Genomic DNA, 23,510 nt, shown 5'->3' on the forward strand with positions numbered 1-23,510 from the left:
GACTATTTTTTTCCTCTTCACGTACCTAAAAAAACTTTTGCTATCCTCCTTTATATTATTGGCTAGTTTACCCTCGTACCTCATCTTTTCTCCCCGTATTGCCTTTTTAGTTAACTTTTGTTGCTCTTTAAAAGAGTCCCAATCCTCTGTCTTCCCACTCTTCTTTGCTATGTTATACTTCCTCTCCTTAATTTTTATGCTGTCCCTGACTTCCCTCGTCAGCCACAGGTGTCTCTTACTCCCCTTAGAGTCTTTCCACCTCTTTGGAATAAATTGATCCTGCAACCTCTGCATTATTCCCAGGAATACCTGCCATTGCTGTTCTACCGTCTTCCCTGCTAGGGCCTCCTTCCAATCAATTTTGGCCAGCTCCTGCCTCATGCCTCTGTAATCCCCTTTGCTATACTGTAATACCGACACTTCCGATTTTCCCTTCTGTCTTTCCATTTGCAGAGTAAAACTTATCATGTTGTGATCACTGCCTCCTAATGGCTCTTTTACCTCTAGTCCCCTTATCAGATCAGGATCATTACACAACACTAAATCCAGAATTGCCTTCTCCCTGGTAGGCTCCAGTACAAGCTGTTCTAAGAATCCATCTCGAAGGCACTCTACAAACTCTCTTTCCTGGGGTCCATTTCCAACCTGATTTTCCCAGTCTACCTGCATGTTGAAATCTCCCATAACCACCGTAGCATTACATTTTTGACACGCCAATTTTATCTCCTGATTCAACTTGCACCCTATGTCGAGGCTACTGTTTGGGGGCCTATAGATAACTCCCATTAGGGTCTTTTTACCCTTACAATTTCTCATTTCTATCCATACTGATTCAACATCTCCTGATTCTATGTCACCCCTTGCAAGGGAATGAATATCATTCCTTACCATCAGAGCAACCCCACCCCCTCTGCCCACCTGTCTGTCTTTTCTATACGTTGTGTACCCCTGAATATTCAGTTCCCAGCCCTGGTCCTCTTGTAACCATGTCTCAGTGATCCCTACAACATCATACTTGCCCATGACTAACTGAGCCTCAAGCTCATCCACTTTATTTTTTATACTACGCGCATTTAAGTACAACACTTTAACTTCTGTATTTACCTCCTCTCTCACATCGTTCACAATTGGCCCTGCCCTTAATTTCTTTTCCGCTCTAGAACTTCTCTCCAGAGATGCTGCCTGTCCCGCTGAGTTACTCCAGCATTTTGTGTCTATCTTCAGTGTAAACCAGCATCTGCAGTTCCTTCCCACACACCTGATTTGCTTGAGCTTGCAACAGTCTGTGTGTTATTCAGATTAAAAGCTTTTCACTGTACCTCGAGTTGAAGAAGGGTCTCAACCTGAAACGTCACCTATTGCTTTTCTCCAGAGATGCTGCCTGACCCGTTGAGTAAATCAAACTTTTTGTGTCTATCTACTATCTACGTCATTAGAGACCCTCGGACTATCTTTGATTAGACTTTACTGGACCCTATCTTGCACTAAACGTTATTCTCGTTATTCCCTTCATCGCGTACTTGTACACTGTGGATGACTCGATTGAAATCATATATTGTCTTTCCGTTTGTATTGTCTGTAACTCAGCGGGTCAGGCAGCATCTCTGGAGAAAAAGGGATGGGTGACGTTTCGGGTTGGGACCCTTCTTCAGACTCAATAGACATTTTTATATCGGTTGTGAGAGATATTTTTTCCACACTTTGAAATTTTAGCAATTGACCAACGAAGTGAGATGGCGGAATGTCTGATCTTTATGTAAATGCAGGTCAGGAATGAGTCTTCAGGCAGCTAATTCATCATTGACGCCTGTTGGAAGCAGAGCTTGAGATGTAAAATATATTTTAGGGGACTGAGGTTTAGTGAATGGGAATATTAGTGTGACCAGCTCCCTACAGTGTGCAAAATTAGGCATGTCCTTAGACTTTAGAGATACAGCGCGGAAACAGGCCCATTAGCCCTCAGGTTCGCACCGACCAGCGATCGTCTTGTACGCTAGCACTATCCTACCCGCCAGGGACAATTTACATAGAAACATAGAAAATAGGTGCAGGAGTAGGCCATTCGGCCCTTCGAGCCTGCACCGCCATTCAATATGATTATGGCTGATCATCCAACTCAGTATCCTGTACCTGCCTTCTCTCCATACCCCCTGATCCCTTTAGCCACAAGGGCCACATCTAACTCCCTCTTAAATATAGCCAATGAACTGGCCTCAACTACCTTCTGTGGCAGAGAATTCCACAGATTTACCACTCTCTGTGTGAAAAAAAACTTCTCATCTCGGTCCTAAAAGACTTCCCCCTTATCCTTTAACTGTGACTCCTTGTTCTGGACTTCCCCAACATCGGGAACAATCTTCCTGCATCTAGCCTGTCCAACCCCTTAAGAATTTTGTAAGTTTCTATACTCCAAAGACGTACAGGTATGTAGGTTAATTGGCTGGGTAAAGGTAAAAATTGTCCCTAGTGGGTGTAGGATAGTGTTAATGTGTGGGGATCGCTGGGCGGCACGGACTTGGAGGGCCGAAAAGGCCTGTTTCCGGCTGTATATATATGATATGATATGATGAAGATCCCCCCTCAATCTTCTAAATTCCAGCGAGTACAAGCCGAGTCTATCCAATCTTTCTTCATATGAAAGTCCTGCCATCCCAGGAATCAATCTGGTGAACCTTCTCTGTACTCCCTCTATGGCAAGAATGTCTTTCCTCAGATTAGGAGACCAAAATTGTACGCAATACTCCAGGTGTGGTCTCACCAATGCCCTGTACAACTGCAGCAGAACCTCCCTGCTCCTATACTCAAATCCCCTCGCTATGAATGCCAACATACCATTCGCTTTCTTCACTGCCTGCTGCACCTGCATGCCTACTTTCAATGACTGGTGCACCACGACACCCAGGTCTCGTTGCATCTCCCCTTTTCCTAATCGGCCACCATTCAGATAATCACATTTTACACATGCCAATTGACCTACAAACTTGTACATCTTGAATGAATGAATAAGTTTATTAGCCAAGTATGTGCATATACAAGGAATGTGCCTTGGTGCTTCGCTAACAAATGGCGACACAAACATACGGTTAACAATTAAGAATAAACATCTTTGGAGTGTGGGAAGAAACTGGAGCTCCCAGAGAAAACCCACGTGGTCACAGTGAGAACGTGCAAACTCCGTGGAGCCAGAACCCGTAGTTAGGATGAAGCTCGGGTCTCTGGCGCTGTAAGGCAGCAACTCTAACGCTGCACCACCAGTGTACAAAATTGGGCATGTCTTTAGATTTAAAAAATACGGTATGGGATCAGAGGCCCTTTGGCCCATCAACGCACTGACCAGCGATCGTCTCGTACACTAGCACTATCCGACACGCTAGGGACACTTTACAACTAACACATGCCAATTGACCTACAAACTTGTACATCATTGGTGTGTGGGAAGAAACTGGAGCTCCTGGAGAAAACCCACGTGGTCACAGGGAGAACGTACGAACTCCATACAAACAGCAGCCGGGGAGTCAATGTACAAGTCTCGCTTGTTGTCAGCACTGCTATGTTGCAGCTCAACTCTCCAGCAAGGTGCTCCCTCTACACTTTGCATAGCTGATGCACATGGAACAGCAGGACTGGCCACCCACTCGTACCACCTAAAGGGATCAAACCTTCCCTGCAGTTGTTTGCCGTTTGATGCCCACCGACTGCCGCTATGATTTCTACAATTGTTTTTGTCCTTTCTAAAGATCCCTACCATTGCCAGAAGCCGCGGGGAGTGTAACAAGCTGGCGATGAAAGACTGTCTCCTCAGTGGCAGCTTCAGCACAAGCCTGTAGACAAGGGTTTAGTTCCCCCCTCGCAGTGCGATGTGTCTGAGACCACAAACAGAGTGCCGGTAGAACACACCTCACAGAACGAAGGAGGGAGGAGGATCTTCATGGAACAGCACCATCCCTCAACCTCCCTAACACGGCACAAAGGCTTCCTGCTCCAATTAGAAACTTCTTACTGAGAAGCACCACTTGCTCATAAGTTCATGTGATTAGAGCAGAATTGGATCAATCGGCCCATCAAGTCTACTCCACCATTCAATCATGGCTGATCTATCTCTCCCATTCTCCTGCCTTCTCCCCATAACTCCTGACACCCGTACTAATCAAGAACCTATCTATCTCTGCCTTAAATATATCCATGCTCTAATTGCAAAGTTAAGGTAGGGCAACACAAATATTCGCATTATGTTTAAGCTATCATAGAAACATAGAAACATAGAAAATAGGTGCAGGAGGAGGCCATTCGGCCCTTCGAATGCCAACATACCATACCATACTATCAACATTGTTCTAGGTTTTAATGATAGAATTACCCAACAACTCTCAATTTGTTGTCCACTAATTAATGATAAGTTTTTCCTCATCTCCGTTCTAAATGGCCTACCCCTTATTCTTAAACTGTGGCCCCTGGTTCTGAACTTACCCAACATTGGGAACATGTTTCCTGCCTCTAACGTGTCCAACCCCGTAATAATCATACATTTCGATAAGATCCCCTCTCATCCTTCTAAATTCCAGTGTATACAAGCCTAGTCGCTCCAGTCTTTCAACATATGACAGTCCCGCCATTCCGGGAATTAACCTAGTAAACCTACGCTGCACGCCCTCAATAGCAAGAATATCCTTCCTCAAATTTGGAGACCAAAACTGCACACACTACTTCAGGTGCGGTCTCACTAGGGCCCTGTACAACTGCAGAAGGGCCTATCTGCTCCACAGGGGAAAAGAGGAGCAATGGTGCAGCCCTCTTAGCTGTTGCCTGTGATTATGTTGCACAATGCCCTGTTGTAGAATGTAGTGCGACACACTGCACTTCTCCCTGAAGTGGTGTCAGGCACTCAGAACATTGCCCTCCCCTCCTGAGACATCTGGCAACGAGAGAAGAGTTACCGTACGTTGTTCCAGCCACCGTGGGGGCGGCACGGTGGCGCAGCGGTAGAGTTGGTGCCTCACAGCGCCGGAGGCCCGGGTTCGATCCTGACTGCAGGTGCTTATCCGTACGGAGTTTGTACGTTCTCCCCGTGACCTGCGTGGGTTTTCTCTGAGATCTTTGGTTTCCTCCCACACTCCAAAGACGTACAGGTTTGTAGGTTAATTGGTTTGGTAAATGTAAAATTGTCCCGAGTATGTGTAAGGTAATGTTAATGTGCATGGGTCTGTACAGATTCAGTGGGCCGAAGGGCCTGTTTCCACGCTGTATCTCTAATGTGATTAGTGGGCGGCACGGTGGTTAATTGGCTGGGCAAATGTAAAAATCGTCCCTAGTGGGTGTAGGATAGTGTTAGTGTGCGGGGATCGCTGGGCGGCACGAACCCGGTGGGCCGAAGGGCCTGTTTCTGCGGTGTATCTCTAAATCTAAACAATTAGGCTGCACAAAGTTGTCGAGGTTCCTGCATTGGTAACAATGGGTGAGCTTTGAGGGCACTTCACAGGGAATAAACTGGTGCCATCAAGGAGTTTAGTTTATTGTCAGATGTACCGAGCGAGGTACAGTAAAAAGCTTTTGTTCCGTGCTAACCTGTCAGCGGAAAGGCAATACATGATTGCAATTGATCGTCATTTGCAAACGTCATTTGCCCAAGTTCTCCAGAGATGCTGCCTGACCCACTCAGTTACTTCCAGCACTTTGTGTCTTTTTTTCACACTATTTCTATGTCATCAAACTTTCTCATCCACTTCTTGCATTCTTGGTGGGGGGGGGTTGCAATTAACAGAGGGTGATTAACCTTGACTAGAGTAGGTTTGTCAGTGTCAACTCTATCTATGCCTCCCATCATTTTATATATTACTATTAGGTCGCCCCACAACGTCTGGTGTTCCAGAGAAAACAAGGCAGGTCTGTTCAACCTCTCCCTGTCGCTAAAACCCTCTAATCCAGGAATCATTTTGGTAAACCTCCTCTGCACCCTCTGCAAAGCCTCCACATCCTTCCTGTAGTATGGGGTGACCAGAACTGCACGCAATACTACAAATGCAGCCGTACCAAAGCCCTATAAAATGCATTATGTCTTCCTGACTTTTATACTCAATGCCCTGACCTACAAAAGCAGGCATACCATTTGCCTTCTTTACCACTCGATCTACTTGAGTTACCACTTTCAGAGAGTTATGGACTTGGACCTCAATGATCCCTCTGCACATCAATGCTGTCAAGAGTCATGCCATTAATTGTATATTTTCCCCTTACATGTTACAGGATTAAACTAAGGATAGTGTTTTATTTTTCCAGTGCACAGCATGTGCATTGAATTTGAGGAGTTTTTTTTTCTAAACACACAGTCAACTATTCAAATAAAGACAAATCTCATTAGTATTTGATATGGACCATGCACAAAGTGAAATCATCATTTGATGCCTTAGTAGATCCTAAATTAAGCTTCCCTTTCAGACGATGAAAGTGTACCAGAATCTTCAATGTGAAAGACAATACACAGTCCCATTACCTACCTTGCTCCTAACGTTAGTCTTCATTTATAACGGGAGCAATCGTTTTAATTGCCTGTGTGAATTATGCTTCAAAAAGTCACATTAATCTTGTTGATTAGTTCTTTCATAATACTTAAACTTTGTTCCAAAACTAGTGTATTTTTTTTCAAATAATTAATTTCGCTGTTATGGTGTGCAATTAAAATATCTGGCGCGTAATTAAAAATATTTGGCACACACAATCGGTTACTTAGGCATTATATTGCGACCATCTTAAATTTCAAGAATTGAAAACAAGTGTTTTGTGACAAGCTGTTTGCAAGACTAACAATGGACCACATTCACTCATCTGTAAAAAATGCCAAGGCCTTCAATTTCTGTCAAAAATATCTCTAAATGTGCTTGATGCACTGACAGGAAAGCATTTAATACAGAACTGTTTTATGCAGTATTCTAAGCCAATACAATTGATATCCTGAAACCAGGACCAATACTAACCTGCACTCTAAAGCTCAATAAATTCCAGTTGGGGTCTGTTTACCCAATCTTTATTAGAATCAAAGCACTATTCACTATTTTTATCTTTTTTTTTATTTTTTAAAGTCTTCAATATTGTAATGGAAGTCAACATTTCAAGACATTTGCAAAATTTAGATGAATAATTTAGATAAAATAATAATCGGAGCGGCACGGTGGCGCAGCGGTAGAGTTGCTGCCTCACAGCGCCAGAGACCAGGATTCGATCCTGACTACGGGTGCTGTCTGTACGGAGTTTGTACGTTCTCCCTGTGACCTGCGTGTGTTTTCTCCGGGAGCTCCGGTTTCCTCCCACACTCCAAAGACGTACAGGTTTGTGGGCTAAATGGCTTGGTATAATTGCAAATTGATCTTAATGTGTGTAGGATAGTGTTAATGTGCAGGAATCGCTGGTCGGCACGGACTCAGTGGGCCGAAGGGCCTGATTTCGCACTGTATTTCTAAACTAAACTAAACTAAATTTCAGATTTACATTTGTCTTTCTCCCAGTCGTTAACTAGTCTGATTTTTTTTTCATTCACTTAATACCTTTGGTTCAATATCACATTTTCTACAAAATTTATTACCAATGAAAAGGCTAAGAAATCCTTTGGAGAACTCTCGTTCTTGATACTCCTATCCTGGGTAAAAGACTGTGTATTTACGTTAGTTATTCGCCTCTTGATTTTATACACCTCTGTAAGGTCATAGAAACATAGAAACATAGAAAATAGGTGCAGGAGTAGGCCATTCGGCCCTTCAATCTGAGCTGGACCCAGAACACTTTGTACATTGGCACCTGAAACATATGCCGATTGTCTCAAGGTGTTTCTTTAAATACTTAAATAAGATTCTCATCTGGTGGAATTTGCATCGAACAATCTTTGAACACGATGACTTGAAACATTAACATAGAAACATAGAAACATAGAAAATAGGTGCAGGAGTAGGCCATTCGGCCCTTCGAGCCTGCACCGCCATTCAATATGATCATGGCTGATCATCCAACTCAGTATCCCGTACCTGCCTTCTCTCCATACCCCCTGATCCCTTATGACATAAGGGCAACATCTAACTCCCTCTTAAATATAGCCAATGAACTGGCCTCAACTACCTTCTGTGGCAGAGAATTCCACAGATTCACCACTCTCTGTGTGAAAAAAAACGTTCTCATCTCGGACCTAAAAGACTTCCCCCTTATCCTTAAACTGTGACCCCCTTGTTCTGGACTTCCCCAACATCGGGAACAATCTTCCTGCATCTAGCCTGTCCAACCCCTTAAGAATTTTGTAAGTTTCACAAAAACCTTCCCAAAAATCCCCAAAAGGTCACTCCTCAGCCATCTGCTCCTCCAAGGAATAATGCCTTAGCCGACCAACCTCTCCCTATAGCTCAGGCCATCGAGACCTGGCAACATCCTCGTAAATCATTTCCGCACTTTGAGTTTTGTGATCTGTTTCCACAGAAATTTCTGCGTTCTGAGCTCACAGAAATTTTCGATGTTGCTCAAAATGTAATTTTTTTAAATTTTAATTCCTTTGGAAACTTGAGCAAATACCAAAATGCAAAAAAGGGGATGAGTGTTTTTTTAACTAAAGTATGCAAAGTACCACTGCTGGGCTCATCTACACCACTTCCTAATTCCCAAGCAAGAATAACTGGAATACAGACGCGATATGATATGTAATGGTCTAAAAATGCAATCTGGTCACATTAGTATCAATGGGCTTAGGGTAAGTATGCTGGACGATATGCCAGAGACAGCTCTGGGACCGAGAAAGGAATTCACAAAAACCTTCCCAAAAATGCTCACAGTTTTTGTTTTCTTTGCCTTCCAGTGAAATGATGAATGGCATTCAGGAGGATGAAGCACTAAATGTCAGGGTAACGAGCAGTGACCGGCTTCAATTACTTGTTTCAAACTTCTGTACCATGCTGGTAATGGTGTAGGAGGAAAGAGACAAATGCAAGTTTATCCGTCTGAAGAAGGGTTTCGACCCAAAACGCCACCCATTCCTTCCCTCCAGAGATGCTGCCTGTCCCGCTGAATTACTGCAGCGTTTTTGTGTACAAATATCCTTTGTTACAATTAACAAGAAATCAAACTTAATGAGGTAGAAAATCACAGCCAAACGCAGGCCGGTGGGACTAGTGCAGATGGGACATGTTGGTCGGTGTGGGCACGTTGGGCCAAGGGGCTTGTTCCCACGCTGTATCACTCTATGAATCTATGAAAAGGAGGAAAGAGAGATGCTTGCATGTACCTGGGTCAGATCTAGGGTTGCCAACTGTCCCGTATTAGCCGCGACATCCCGTATATTGGGATAAATTGGTTTGTCCCGTATGGGACTGCCCTTGCCCGTATTAGGCCCGGGTGCCGCTGTAGGCCCGGACAGTGTAGGCCCGGGTGCCACCATTGGTGGAGCGGGAGCATGTGGCCGCTGGCTGGGTGAGGTCACGTGGGGCGCGGGGCGATGACGTCACCTTTTGTCCCTTATTTGGGAGTGAGGAAGTTGGCAACCCTAGTCAGGCTTAGGCTTAGCACACTGATGCAATCACAAAGAAAGCCCATCAATGCCCCACCTCGCTAGAAGATTGGAGAGATTCGGTATGTTGACAAATACCGTCGTGAATGTCTACAGGCGTACAGTAGAGAGCATATGGACTGGTGCATGATGGCCTGGTTCAGCAACTTGAAGATCCAGGAATGAAGGAGGTTGCACAGTGGTGGACACGGCTACAGTGTCCTTTGCTTTCCCTTACTGTAACCCTCTCTCTCCGTCCCTCCCCCACCCTAGTTCTCCGACTAGTTTCACTGTCCTCCTGATTAATTTTACTGTTTGTGTACCTTGTTCTCACCTTCCCCTCAGCCAACTATGAACCATTCTACATTTCCTTCGACCATCGTCTGCTTTGATCTGTCCTTTTCACACCTTACATGTTCTTGGCACTCCACCACATCTCTAGTTTCCCTCTCCCTCTCATACTGAAGAAGAGTCTCGACTCGAAACATCACCCATCTTCTCTCCAGAGATGCTGTCTGACCCGCTGAGTTACTCCAGCATTTTGCGTCTATCTTCGGTGTAAACCGACTTCCACAGTTCCTTCCTACACAGGTACTGACCTCCACACCATCGATGAATGGTAAGTAGATAGGACTGGATAGCACGCAAACAAATGCTTTTCACTGTACCTCAGTACACATGACAATAATAAACTATAAACTATTTCTGCAGCTTTCTTTCCACCCCTTGCTTAAATGAACACTTATGCAGTCACAAGAAAATCCATGACTGAAAGTTATACTCGACACCCAATGTAGTCTTGCAGCATTCGATGTGCGGCACGGTGGCGTAGCGGTAGAACTGCTGCCTTACAGCACCAGAGACCCGGGTTCGATCCCGACTACGGGTGCTGTCTGTACGGAGTTTGTATTCTCTCCCCGTGACCTGCGCTTGTTTTCTCCGAGATCTTCGGTTTCCTCCCACACTCCAAAGGCGTATAGGTTTGTAGATGAATTGGCTTGATATAAATGTATAAATGTAAATTGATCACTAGTGTGTGTGTGTGTGTGTGTGTGTGTGTAGGATAGTGTTAATGTGCGGGGATCGCTGGTCGGTGCGGACTCGGTGGGTGGAAGGGCCTGTTTTCCGCGCTGCATCACTAAAAAGTTTAAAAAAACTAAATAAACTGAAAGACACAGCTGTATATTTTATGGTGCTGAGGCTCAATAATTAGCAGCTGTTGAACAAAATTACTGCAATGTCACACACCGGATTACCAGAGCGAATATGTCCAATGTATCTACACTTTACACTGGAAACTTTATTCCTGTTGTGATGTGTGGTGATAATCCTGTCACAATTAAACCTGTCAGGCGCTGTGATATCAGTGACAACCATTTCCAGTATCAATTGTAATTAAACTTTCCGCATTGCAGTCAATGAATCATTGGGCAATACGGGCTGCAAGCATTAGCGGAGATTATCATCACGATAAGGAGGCACAGTAACATATATCACACTCAATTCTGACTTGCGTTTCAGGATAAAAGAAATTCAAGACACAACCCTTATATAATTAATCCTAATTTCCATGTGATAAAAGACTGATTGCCTCAGTGATGTGGAGGATGGAACTGCAGATGCTGCTTTAAACCGAAGTTAGACAGAAAAAGCTGGAGTAACTCAGCGGGTCAGGCAGCATCTCTGGAGAGAAGGAATGGGTGGCGTTTCGGGTCGAGACCCTTCTTCAGACTGAAAGTCACGGGAAAGGGAAATGAGAGATACAGATGACGATGTAGGGAGATATAGAACAATAACCTCAATGATGTGCCCAATGCAGATTAACATGGCCAAGTACAATTGCCTTGTTAAACGGCGTTTGGACTGATTTTCAATTTGAGTGTCTTGCCAAGGTGAAAGCAGAATGGTGTTCTCATATTGGTAAGAAGGCCAGTTTATTTTTTTCTGTCTCTGTCTTGGCCAAATGCAGTTGGCGAGTGGACATCCAAAATACTCCAGGTCCTCCAGGGAAAAGAACTAAAAGTTAAAGATCAAGGAAGAATCAAGAACCAGAGGTCATGGTTTTAAGTCGAGGGGGGGAAAGGTTTAATTGGAATCTGATGGGTACCTTATTCATACAAAGGTGGTGGGTGTATGGAATGAACTGCCAGAGGACGTAGTTGAGGCAGGGACTAGTTTAAGAAACAATTATACAGGTACATGGATAGGACAGGTTTAGAGGGATATGGGCCAAACGCAGGCAGGTGGGACTAGTATAGATGGGACATGTTGGCCGGTGTGGGCAAGTTGGGCCGAAGGGCCTGTTTCCACACTGTATCACTCTATGACTCTATGATCCTATAAGAACTAATCCCTAGGGAGGGTAGCCCTGACTCAGGAATGGGATCTAGCACCTTCATGGCTCCATTTACAACTGACAATGCTGAAGCTTTATAAGGCACTGATCAGACCGCATTTGGAGTATTGTGAGCAGTTTTGGGCCCCATGTCTGAGGAGGGATGTGCTGGCTCTGGAGAGGGTCCAGAGGAGGTTTACAAGAATGATCCCGGGGATGACTGGGTTAACATATGAAGGGCGTTAGATGGCACTGGGCCTGCACTCGCTGGAGTTTAAAAGGATGAGGGGGGACCTCACTGAAACATATGCAGGTGAAAGGCCGGGATAGAGTGGATGTGGAGAGGATGTTTCCACTGATGGAAGAGTCTAGAACCAGAGGCCATAGCCTCAGTATAAAAGGGACATACCTTTAGAAAAGAGATGAGGAGCAATTTCTTTAGACAGACAGTGGTAAATCTGTGGAATTCATTGCCACAGATGACTGTTGAGGCCAAGTCATTGGGTATTTTTAAAGCGGAGATTGGCAAGTTCTTGATGAGTGAGGGCGTCAGGGGTTATGGGGAGAAGGCAGGAGAATGGGGTTGGGAGGGAGAGATAGATCAGCCATGATTGACTGGCAGAGTAGAGTCGATGAGCTGAATCGCCTGCCTCTACTTCTATGACTTACGTACTTATGAATTGAAGTGAACAAGTCTATCATGTGGAACCTAGATCCACAAACCTCAGAGGCAAAAGTTCTATCATTGAACATCGACCAGCACCTTCAATCTGAGCTGGACCCAGTACACTTTGTACATTGGCACCTGAAACATATGCCGATTGTCTCAAGGTGTTTCTTTAAATACTTAAATAAGATTCTCATCTGGTGGAATTTGCATCGAACAATCTTTGAACACGATGACTTGAAACATTAACATAGAAACATAGAAACATAGAAAATAGGTGCAGGAGTAGGCCATTCGGCCCTTCGAGCCTGCACCGCCATTCAATATGATCATGGCTGATCATCCAACTCAGTATCCCGTACCTGCCTTCTCTCCATACCCCCTGATCCCTTTTGCCACAAGGGCCACATCTAACTCCCTCTTAAATATAGCCAATGAACTGGCCTCAACTACCTTCTGTGGCAGAGAATTCCACAGATTCACCACTCTCTGTGTGAAAAAAAACTTTCTCATCTCGGTCCTAAAAGACTTCCCCCTTATCCTTAAACTGTGACCCCTTGTTCTGGACTTCCCCAACATCGGGAACAATCTTCCTGCATCTAGCCTGTCCAACCCCTTAAGAATTTGGTAAGTTTCTATAAGATCCCCCCTCAATCTTCTAAATTCCAGCGAGTACAAGCCGAGCCTATCCAATCTTTCTTCATATGAAAGTCCTGCCATCCCAGGAATCAATCTGGTGAACCTTCTCTGTACTCCCTCTATGGCAAGAATGTCTTTCCTCAGATTAGGAGACCAAAACTGTACACAATACAAGATGCTCTCATTTCTTGAACTAGTTGGCCAACGCACAATCAGCTTTCACATCACAGGACGTTTGGAAACAACATTTTATAAACTAGTCTTCACTAACAAACATGCGATTGTTGCCCTCCTTGCTGACAAGGCTTGTGAAAAGATTTATGGTTCTGCTTGTTGTGGACGTAACAAGAGTCTCTCGTTCAGGGTTTTTTAATTAATTATTTTTTGATGAAGAGCTTGGAAAAATTATCATTTTAAGTTTAGTCCAGTTTAGAGATACAGCGTGGAAACAGGCTCTTCGGCCCACCGAGTCCACGCCGACCAGCGATCACTGTTCACACTAGTTCCATCCGACACACTGCGAACAATTTACAGAAGGCAATTAACCTGCATACCTGAACGTTTTTGGAATGTGGAAGGAAGCCGCAGCACCCGGGGGAAATCCCACCTGGTCACAGGCAGAAGGTACAAACTCCGTAAAAGCAGCGCCCGTTGTGAAGATCGAACCCGGGTCTCTGGCGCTGAGAGGCAGCTACTCTACTACTGTGCCACTGTGCCATCCCTGTGTTTATTGGGCCTGTGCTGCTTGGTAATTGTTAATGCATTAGTATTGCATTCTGGCGCGGCCTAGAACGTGGCAACTTCAACAGCCTGACCGCGGGAGAAGAACGCAGGGGAAGAGAAATGGCATTCTGGCCTTCCATCACAATGAGGAGGGGACTGGAGGAGACTCACTGTGATGGATGTTTATTTTATTTTGTTTGGTGTTGGTTTGTGATTGTGATTGTGTGTGTAATTGTTTATTTTTATTGCTCTTATTGCTGGGCTGTGATGACCTTTCATTTCACTTCACATCTTGAATGTGTATGTGACAAATAAACTTGACTTGACTTGCTTAATGAGTTGAATAAACAGATTCCAGTATACTGACATTAAACGATTATGGAACTGAGTAGGGTTGTCTGGTATGTGCAGGAAGGAACTGCAGATGCTGGTTTACACCGAAGAGAGACACAAAATCATAAGTGATAGGAGCAGAGTTAGGCCATTCAGCCCATCAAGTCTACTCCACCATTCAATCTTGGCTGATCTATCTCTCCCTCCTCACCCTATTCTCCTTCCTTCTCCCCATAACCTCTGACACCCATGCTAATCTACAATCTAACTATCTTTGCCTTAAAAATAACCACTGACTTGGCCTCCACAGACTTCTGTGGCAAAGAATTCCACAGATTCACCACCCTGCAATCTACTGCATAACTCAGCGGGTCAGGCAGCATCTCTGGAGAAAAAAAACCAAGTGCCGTTTCAGGTCAACCCGAGACGTCACTTATTATTTTTCTCCAGCGGATTGTCTGGTACTCAGAGTGAAGTTATATGTACAGTCTTACGGTCTTTGGAAGATTTCCTCTGCTCTCAATTTATTAAAAAATCATGTGGGACTAAAACATTCTGATGATTCCTTTACATCAAGAATAAAATCAACAGTATATAACTAGTCTGGAGACTGGAGCGACTAGGCTTGTATACAAAGACTGGAGCGGGCAGGCTTGTATACACTGGAATTTAGAAGGATGAGAGGGGATCTTATCGAAACGTATAAGATTATTAAGGGGTTGGACACGTTAGAGGCAGGAAACATGTTCCCAATGTTGGGGGAGTCCAGAACCAGGGGCCACAGTTTAAGAATAAGGGGTAGGCCATTTAGAACTGAGATGAGGAAAAACTTTTTCAGTCAGAGAGTTGTGAATCTGTGGAATTCTCTGCCTCAGAAGGCAGTGGAGGCCAATTCTCTGAATGCATTCAAGAGAGAGCTAGATAGAGCTCTTAAGGATAGCGGAGTCAGGGGGTATGGGGAGAAGGCAGGAACGGGGTACTGATCAACCATGATCACATTGAATGGCGGTGCTGGCTCGAAGGGCCGAATGGTCTACTCCTGCACCTATTGTCTATTGTCTAGTCCATTGAGCACAATTGATTTTTAAAAGAGTTTCTACTTCACATAAGCTAAGATACAGTCTCAATTTTCCAAGCTACTTCATTGTGGACATTGGACTTTTTCTCTGGAACTTTTATGCTACAATGCAGAGAAATGATATTCTGTAATCTACCTGCCTACATGTGTTTGGGTTGATTGTATTCATGTAGAAGTATTATTTGCTTTGATTGCATAGCATGCAAACAAAAGCTTTTCACTGTACCTCAGTGCATGTGCAGCCGTTATCAGGCAACGGAATCATCCTAGCACAATCAGAGAGCAGTCCGGAACTACTATCTGCCTCATTGGTGACCCTCGGACTATCCTTGATCGGACTTTGCTACCTTGCACTAAACGTTACAGGTGCTTACGTTCCGATAAACTCATCGTAAACCGAAAATATCATACGTCGAAATGCATTTAATAGACCTGATCACGTGGCCATAAGCGAGCTACGGGTCGCTGCCTTGCCCAGTGTTTGCTCCATTGTAAAGTCAAAATATCAGAAGTCGAACCATCGTTAGTCGGGTAGCGTCAGTATTCCCTTATCATGTATCTATACGCTGTAAATGGCTCGATTGTAATCATGTATTGCCTTTCCGCTGACTGGATAGCACGCAACAAAAGCTTTTCACTGTACCTCGCTCGGTACATGTGATAATAAGCAAAACTATAAACTGTAAAATTAATAAACCTCAACTTAGGCATGTTCCTCCTCATCCACACATCATCTGACTGATATATTTCTTCTCACTCTGATGCTTATTTGACTTGCACCGAAATACAACTAGACTGGTCTCCTTAACTTAACCTCTCTCTGGGCAAAGAAGTTTCTCATGAATTCCTTACTTGATTTAGACAATATACAATAGGTGCAGGAGGAGGCCATTTGGCCCTTTGAGCCAGCACCGCCATTCAATGTGATCATGGCTGATCATTCTCAATCAGTACCCCGTTCCCGCCTTCACCCCATACCCCCTGACTCTGCTATCCTTAAGAGCTCTATCTAGCTCTCTCTTGAATGCATTCAGAGAATTGGCCTCCACTGCCTTCTGAGGCAGAGAATTCCACAGATTCACAACTCTCTGACTGAAAATGTTTTTCCTCAACTCAGTTCTGAATGGCCTACCCCTTATTCTTAAACTGTGGCCCCTTGTTCTGGACTCCCCCAACATTGGGAACATGTTTCCTAACGTGTCCAACCCTTTAATAATCTTATACGTTTCGATAAGATCCCCTCTCATCCTTCTAAATTCCAGTGTATACAAGCCTAGTCGCTCCAGTCTTTCAACATACGACAGTCCCGCCATTCCTGGAATTAACCTAGTAAACCTACGCTGCACTTTAGATCTATGCTGTTAGATTTACGGCTCCATAGTTTGGATTTCACCAGAGGAAATCTGTTAATTTGATAGCAATGGGAAAGTAGAAAGCTACTTAATACCTCTTTGTAAATATAACGTGTTTTAGACTAAAATAAAACGACTTTGTATTTTGAGGTTTTGTTCAGTTTAGGGATACAGTGCGTAAACAGGCCCTTCGGCCCACTGAGCCTGTACTGACCAGCGATTGCCACATGCCAACACGATCCTGCACATGAGGGACAATTTACATTTATACTAAGCCAATTAACCTACAAACCTCTACTTCTTTGGAATGTGGGAGGAAACCGGAGATCTCGGAGAAAACCCACGCAGGTCACAGGGAGAACGTACAAACTCCGTACAGACAGCACCCGTAGTCAGGATCGAACCTGGTTCGCTGGCGCTGTGAGGCAGCAACTCTACCGCTGCGCCACCGTGCTGCCCGGTGATTCTTGTAAAGCTTTCTCTTGTCAAAAATACAACTAACCCTCAACCACATTGAAAATACCTTTATTTGCAGTAAAAATAGGAAATGTTTCACCATCTTGACTAATTATACAGTCATTAAAACTACTCAACTCCAAATCCCCAGATGGATTGCTGGTAATCAAGTCATTAGATCAACTTGGGTGTGTGACTCATGACCTGGCAGTTCTGGTGAAAATCATAGTTCCACTGGCATTTTTCTAATGTAGTCCTATTAATGCGTGGCTTGAATGCTGTTCCTGTGACCCAGACTGATCTACAGGTCAGGCTACCACTTTTTTGTGTTACCACTGAGTAATGAGGAAATTAGTGGTTAGTTTTGTTGACAAAGCAGTTCTTCAGCTGTGCTTCCAGTCCTTTAGTTTAGTTTCATTCAGAGATGTGGCACAGAGACAGGCCCTTTGGCCCACCGAGTCTGTGCTGACCAGCGACCCTGTACACTAGTACTGTCCGGCACAACAGCGACAATTTACAATATTTACCAAAGCCAAATTAACCTACAAACCTGTACGTCTTTGTACGTAACCTACAAACCTGCACAGGAAGAACGTGCAAACTCAGTGCAGACAGCACCCGTAGTCATGATCGAACCTGGGTCTTTTTTTAGAGTTAGAGATACAGCGCGGAAACAGTCCCTTCGGCCCACCGGGTCCGCGCCGCCCAGCGATCCCCACACATTACCACTATCCTACACACACTAGCGACAATTTATTTTTTACATTTGCCCAGCCAATTAACCTACATACCTGCACGTCTTTGGAGTGTGGGAGGAAACCGAAGATCTCGGAGAAAACCCATGCAGGTCACGGGGAGAACGTACAAACTCCGTACAGACAGCACCCGTAGTCGGGATCGAACACCGGTCTCCGGCGCTGCATTCGCTGCAAGGCAGCAACTCTACCGCTGCGCCACCGTGCCGCCCTTACTCATTTCCCAGTCACGGGAACAGCACTGTAATTTGGGAGAGAGAATTCCCAATTTAGACCTAGTGATGAGGAGCGGGCAGCGAGGAGTTTTCAAGTCAGGGGAACCTCCAAGGTGCCATTGTCCTTCTCAGTGGTGGAGTTTACAAAGTTGGGAGATGTTGTCTGAGAGGGTGAGGTGGCTTTGCTGGCCTTACCTTGCACTGAACGTTATCCCCTTATCAGTATAGGAGCAAAGAGGTCCTTCTGCAGTTGTACAGGGCCCTAGTGAGACCGCACCTGCAGTACTGTGTGCAGTTTTGGTCTCCAAATTTGAGGAAGGATATTCTTGCTATTGAGGGCGTGCAGCGTAGGTTTACTAGGTTAATTCCCGGAATGGCGGGACTGTCGTATGTTGAAAGACTGGAGCGACTAGGCTTCTATACACTGGAATTTAGAAGGATGAGAGGGGATCTTATCGAAACATAGATGATTATTAAAGGGTTGGACACGTTAGAGGCAGGAAACATGTTCCCAATGTTGGTGGAGTCCAGAACAAGGGGCCACAGTTTAAGAATAAGGGGTAGGCCATTTAGAACGGAGATGAGGAAAAACCTTTTCAGTCAGAGAGTTGTGAATCTGTGGAATTCTCTGCCTCAGAAGGCAGTGGAGGCCAATTCTCTGAATGCATTCAAGAGAGAGCTGGATAGAGGTCTCAAGGATAGCGGAGTCAGGGGGTATGGGGAGAAGGCAGGAACGGGGTACTGATTGAGAATGATCAGCCATGATCACATTGAATGGTGGTGCTGGGCTCGAAGGGCCGAATGGCCTCCTCCTGCACCTATTGTCTATCGTCTATCTGTGCACTGTGAATGGCTTGATTGCAATCATGCATTGTCTTTCCACTGACTGGTTAGCACACAATAAAAGCTTTTCACTGTACCTCGGCACACGTGACAATAAACTAAAATAAACTGAACTGAAGATGAGTAACTGCATTGTGTAGATGAGATGCACGACTGTGTGTCGGTTTTGTAGAGAATTAATGCTTAATCTGGTTGATGAGGTGCCGACCAAGCTGGCTTGTTCCAAGCTGGAAAGAACAGCAAATGCTGGTTTAAATCGAAGGTAGACACACAAAATGCTGGAGTAACCCAGCGGGACCGGCAGCATCTCTGGAGAGAAGGAATGGGTGACGTTTCAGGTCGAGACCCTTCTTCAGACTGAAGAAGGGTCTCGACCCGAAACATCACCCATTCCTTCTCTCCTGAGATGCTGCCTGACCTGCTGAGTTACTCCAGCATTTTGTGAAATAAATACCTTCGATTTGTACCCCCATCTGCAGTTATTTTCTCACATTACATAGCCTTGCACAGTGGCGCAGTGGTAGAGTAACTGCCTCACAGCGCCAGAGACCCGGGTTCAATCCTGACTACGGGTGCTGTCTGTACGGAGTTAGTACGTTCTCCTTGTGACCTGCGTGGGTTTTCTCCGGGAGCTCCAGTTTCTTCCCACTCTCCAAAGACGTGCAGGTTTGTAGGTTAATTGGCTTCGGTAAAAATTGTAAATTGTCCCTAGTGTGTGTAGGATAGTGTTAGTGTATCGCTGGTCTGCGCAGACTCAGCGGGCCAAAGAGTCTGTGTCTCTAAAGTCTAAGGTTTAAAGTCTAAACTGGAACTGACATAAATTGAAAGACTTTATTCAAAAGAGATAGGCTTTGATAATTAAGCCAAAAAAGATGTATTGATAAGGAGATCATCATATGGATATTTGCATTTCGCGCTGTTAGAATTTCATGTTCGCTGAAGACCTTGGTCAGCAAGATGTCTCCGCGATTTATCGAGAGCGGAAGAGAGCTGTTCAGAAGAGGATTTACCGGGACTGATCCCCGACCTGTTGACTTCAGTCAGTTGCCTTTTAGAGGACATGCAATATCTATGGTTTAGAGTCAGTGGGAAACTGGCGATCCAGGGAGCATTAGTGGTAGTGCACCTTCGTGACACAGTGAGGTGTTCTCAGGTTAAACGGCATTCTCATTACTCTCACCCACATCGACATAATGGACACGCGGACAAGGAGGGTTTAAATGAAGCTGTGATTCCTCAGCCTGATCCAATAGAATCAGATCCGACCCTGCAATTTAGTAAAGGACCCAGACAACTAAATGCAAACCGCGATGTCTGATTTACAATAAAGCTCACTTCTTTATTTTTAAATTAATTTGTGGAGACAAACACTTTATAAAGTTTAGTTTAGAGATACAGCAAGGAAACAGGCCCTTCGGCCCACCGGGTCCGCACCGACCAGTGCTCCCCGCACATTATTACCATCCTACACACACCGGGGACAATTTACAATTTTGCCGAAGCCAATTAACCTACAAACCTGTGCGTCTTTGGAGTGTGGGAGGAAACCGAAGATCTCGGCGAAAATCCACGCAGGTGATGGGGAGAACGTACAAACTCCGTACAGACAGCACCCGTAGTCAGGATCGAACCCGTGTCTCCGGCGCTGTAAGGCAGCAACTCTACCGCTGCGCCACCGTGCTGCCCAGTATGTGGTGTTGCTATTTTGCCCTTGAAGATTCCTTAAATTTTTGCCATTGCTAAAAAAAAAACCCCACTGGGAATTAAAGAAGTGTTTCATAATTTCTGTATATTTCAAGACTCTTAGTCATTCAAAATTCTGTATTATTTCTGCAAAACCTCCTCCCAAATGGTTAATACATTTAGTGCTTCCAGCTGTAGTTTCTGTAACCGCATTGCCTTTTCCTGTGAATTTCCTTTACATGCAACAAATGCGACAAAGAAGAAAATATTTCACTAATTGCAACAGTGTTCATATAAACAGCGCCTGAATTCATACGCACGTCATTGTTATTAAGGTGGGGCTGGAACCATCATTATTCCCACCCGCAGCCTGTTCAGTTTTTGGGATACACTGATAAATCACTGCCACTGATAAACTTGTGAACCACATTTGTAATAACAGAATACATATCATACTTTACTAGAAACCATTTATCAAGGGGGTCAGGATAAAAGTGTTGGCAAATAGAACTCGGTGTTTAATATTGGTTACATCTAATCCGGTTGGCGAGTGGAGCTCAAGTACAAACCAGCAGCTGGCGTGAGCTCCAGTTACAGTCCTCCAACAATACAGTCCCCAGCCAACCTTAAAGAAGTGCCCTTTCCAAACAGGGGCTGGATTTTGAAATGAATCTAGGAGATTTAAAATAAAAAAAATCATAATTACTCATTCAAGTCATTAAGGAACGAGTGTTTTTTTTTGTCTGTGACTTAATCCGATTGAATGATCTTTAACTTATTCCATCGACAGTGTCTGTTCCCTGGCATAAAAAGGAACGGTCTTGGGAAACGATAAATGATTATGTACATATGGTAGCATTATTACTAATGTGTATTTCATCCCACTTTATACAAACCAAAATTTGAGGTCAAAACAATGTTTTCCTAACCCGTGCGGATATTTGCAGGGAACATGAGAATATGACGTTGTCAAAATATTTATATCTTTGTAACATCATAAAATTATTATAATGTCCCGCTTTCCCTAACTGTCTCACCTCAGTTTAAACTTAACTCCAGTCTTTACTCAGGATCGAGCAGTGTTTATAGTACAATAATAAATTGAGAAAGAATTGTCACCATTTATAATTTAAGCCTACATTAAAACTGACCACAGATTTGACCAGGCGAACCTAAGATGATAAAGTGGCCAATTTTTATCTTTGAAATTCTCCAGAAACCTTGGGCCAAGCAGCAAAACCTGCTTTGCATTTTGATTAATGTGAGCCAGCAGGTATCTGGAGAGTGACTGATGGAGACAGCTTGACACAGTGAAAATTATTTCAAAGTTTTTTGTTCTCCGGTCTTCAAGTCAAAGATATTTCATTGCCACTTAAATTTGACCTGGCCTATATCTATCCATGTTCAAGCCAACTGTCATATAAGCATTCATTTCATGGGAAGAGAGTGGAAAAAAAAAACATGGTGTAACCTAATAGTTCACCAGAGATTTATTTACCATTGACCGTTGACTGTGAACTTCCTCTTCTCACATATGTGCAGTGTCAGGTAGGGTCAAGGTGCATGTGCCACAGAATAAGGGGTAAAGCTGCAGCTGAGTACATTGAAACAAGACGCGCGCGGATAGATTTATAGTTATGCGATCTGTGCCTAGAGGGACCTCTGCTGTAATGCTCTCTGACCATGAAAACACACTCACTGATAATAGCTTCTAATGGCACTGCAATGTGGCAGGTGGAGCACACAGCAGCAGACAAAACCTTGCGAGAGGGTGGAAACAAATCTTAGCAATTCATTTTTGTAATTAATAGATGCACTTTGGTGCGATGCAGTGCGTACGTTCTAATGCTATTGTCCCTCTGAAAACAAGAATGGCCGCCAGTTGGATTCCTCTTCAAAACAGTTTTGTGCTTCTTTAGCAAAATAATATTTGAGGTGATCCACAGCTAAGCTGACACAAGGCTTTTACAATGAATGATGCTGAGAATTGCATTGTGTTAGGCAGTTAGAGAGAAGCTCTGGGCCTTGTCTGAATAGCGTGATTTTTTTTTACATGCCTAAAACTTTGAAACAATGGTCATTGCAACTAGGACTGGAGAATGGGGCCAACCTGGGTACTCTGTGTAGTGTCTCAGTATACTACTGCTACTAAACACTTGTACTGTATCTGAGATGCATATCTCAGGTGTATCTAGGTGTTTATGTAGGGTGATACTTGTACTGAACTCTATACAAAAAATGAGTTTCACTGTACCTCGGTACACGTGACATATAAACTACTATGAACCATACCACAGGTAGGAACCAGCACAGGGAAACAATAAAGACTGAAATGAGAATGATTGCTGACAATCATAATTTTTGAATATGAAGATGACAACAAGCAAGGGGGACTGTCTAGTTTATAACAGGCAGAATCTTGTGTGAACTCTATTACTGTAATCTGTCTGTCTGCATTAGTAAAGTCCCTACACACAACCCAGTGCTAGGTGCTACACTTGTAGATAATGTAACCCAGATTTGATAGAATCTAATAGTCTCCAGGACATAATATCTCACACACACACTGTGTCTTTGACTCCCAGGACACCTCTTACTGAAATCTGCCAACCACCATTTTAACTAGATAAAAAGGAATTAAACCCAAGTCTCGAACAATGCTTTGTTTCTTAAATATGTAGAGTTAAAATAACAGCGTTGATCGATTCAATATTCAACGTACGGGCAGATGTTACTCATGTGTATTATATTTTACATTTGCAAATATTTGTGGACCTCAAACTTAAATGATACTGAGATGATAGGAAAGATAGACACAAAATGCTGGAGTAACTCAGTGGGTCAGGCAGCATCTCTGGAGAACATGGATAGGTGACGTTTCACAGAGTGCTGGAGTAACTCAGCGGGTCAGGCAGCATCT

Source organism: Rhinoraja longicauda, chromosome 33 (genome assembly GCF_053455715.1).
Source record: "Rhinoraja longicauda isolate Sanriku21f chromosome 33, sRhiLon1.1, whole genome shotgun sequence".
Lineage (NCBI taxonomy): Eukaryota > Metazoa > Chordata > Chondrichthyes > Rajiformes > Arhynchobatidae > Rhinoraja > Rhinoraja longicauda.